The sequence below is a fragment of the Salvia splendens genome, chromosome 19 (assembly GCF_004379255.2).
Source record: "Salvia splendens isolate huo1 chromosome 19, SspV2, whole genome shotgun sequence".
In the NCBI taxonomy this organism is placed as follows: Eukaryota; Viridiplantae; Streptophyta; class Magnoliopsida; order Lamiales; family Lamiaceae; genus Salvia; species Salvia splendens.
In genome coordinates this window covers 14,809,691-14,811,885 of record NC_056050.1, presented here as the reverse complement: position 1 = coordinate 14,811,885, position 2,195 = coordinate 14,809,691, and the positions used below count along the sequence as shown (strand labels likewise).

Genomic DNA, 2,195 nt, shown 5'->3' with positions numbered 1-2,195 from the left:
AGCAAAAAATCAAAGAAACATCACTCTAACCCTAAATTACATTACTATAACTATGTTTTTACTTCACTGTTGTTAATAAAATAAATCACTATAGCCAAAAATAAAAGAATCATCACTGTTGTTATAGTGATCTATTTTATAAAGGCCACTTATAATGTTTTCTTTTAATTATTAGTACTCCGTATAATTTCGCGTTATAGAGCGATATATATTGCAATATTTAAGCAATATCAACAACAAAAACTTACAAATTTAATACGGACACCTATAAAGTATAATCGTCTATATTAAAGATAATAATCAATAATCAAATTATTTGTCATTCTACAAATAAATGCCGACCCAATAATCACTCAAAAACAAACCAAGAAAAATAGAATAGTAATAAAACGTATCCATAACGTACAAAATTATAGTCGCATTTTTTCTACACGAAAATTGCGACGAATGCAACAAAGGCAAAGACGCTGAGGAGTCGGTGGCGCGGCGCGGCTGTAGTGGTGGATTGGGTGGTCGCCGCCGGAGTGGTGGATCCGCCCATACGCCGGCATCCCCATCTGGTGCATGAAACGTAGTGAGGGGTGAAGAATAAACGCTTAGGTGGATATTAAATAAACACGTAGGCATGGATGCATGCATACGTGGGGAAAGCATGGATCAAATCATCACGCCTCTTAGTCCTTAGTTTGTTAGATCTGAGATCGAGTATGTTATGTTGTAATTCACAGCTACAAAAGCTGATGTCTTTCAGTTGTAACAATCCATATATTCAGAATTAATGCAAAATTTCCCTGCCTCTTCTTTCATACTATCTCCGCATAGTTCCATTCATGTGGGTGCAATTCCGGTTGTCGTTCTTACCTCCGGCGACCCCAATTCTGCACCAAGTGGTATCAGAATCACTGATCCGGAATCTGTGATGGTGGAGACACGCTCCAGCGACCTGCGCCGTCTGGAGGAGCTCTTCACGACTGCCATGGCGGACTTCTCTGCAAAGATCGCCAATGCTGATCGCCGGCCCGAGGAGAGCAATAAGCTGCGCGATACCTCCGATGGAGCTCGCGATCTGACCATGAAGGAGCTGCGTGAGGAACTTCTCGCCATTCAGATGCAGCAGAACGAGATGATGTCTCGCTTTACTCCAACGGCTACCGGTGCGTCGTTCGGACCGATCAGCCTGAATGGTGCTCCACAGCGTCCTCAATACTTTGCCACTCGTCAATCGAAGGTCGGCTTCCTGATTTTCAATGGTGAGGATCTGGCGGGCTGGATTTTGCGATGCGATCACTTCTTCACGGTGGATCTTAACACCGGAGGAAGCGGAGGTGCAACTGGCGGTGATCAATTTTGAAGGCCGCGCCCTTCAATGGTTTCAAAACTGGTCTAAGTATCATGATCGACCAATGTTTACTCCATGGCCGCTGTTCCTTCAGGCGTTGGAGGGCAGGTTCGGAGATCAGCTGTTGGGGGATCCGATGACTAAACTTTTAGCTCTCAAACAAATAGGTCTGTTTGCCGATTATCACGATCGTTTTGAATTACTGCTTGGTCGTGTTTCACTCTCAGAACCCTATGCTATTAGCCATTTCATAAACGGTTTGAAACCATTTGTTCAAAAAGCGGTGCGCATGTTTATGCCGCAAACTCTTGTACATGCGTATGCCCTGCCTCGTTTACAAGATCTATCCAATCCTCCGCGTGAGGGGTATTCTCAGGGTTCTTAACGGTTTGGACCGGCTGATTCTAAGCCTTCCCACGTTACTAACCCGCTGCTTCCCATACCTACTGTGCCGGTTGTGAAAAACAGGAGAATACTGACCGAAGAAGAGATGGCGGATAAGAGAGCTCGGGGATTATGTTATGGGTGCGATGAGAAGTTTGAGAGGGGGCATCGTTGTGCTAAGAAGCAATTGTACTTACTGGAAATTGACGATGGTGTGAGGATTCTGGAATCTGATGAGGAGGCTAGGGCAGAGGACCCTGTGGAGGATGAGAATCCTCTGATTTCCATTCATGCTATAAGTGGTTCTTCCTCTAGGGGGTTTAAAACGATGCGAGTTACTGGTAGAGTGGGGCAAAAGGCTGTGCATATACTCATTTATTCGGGTAGCACGCATAATTTTCTAGATGTTCATCTGGCTAAAAAGGTGGGTCTCTATCTCACTCCTGTTAGCCCTGTGATGGTGGATATCGCG

General features: G+C 44.6%; 1 long non-coding RNA gene across 1 annotated transcript; it reads right to left on the bottom strand.

Moving 5' to 3' along the window:
• Positions 1–287: 287 nt before the first annotated feature.
• Positions 288–485, bottom strand: LOC121778430. The gene is made up of 2 exons (XR_006045674.1): positions 366–485; positions 288–324 (listed from the first exon to the last, which is right to left on the bottom strand). It is a non-coding gene; the product is annotated as an uncharacterized LOC121778430 (long non-coding RNA).
• Between the last annotated feature and the right edge of the window lie 1,710 nt (positions 486–2,195).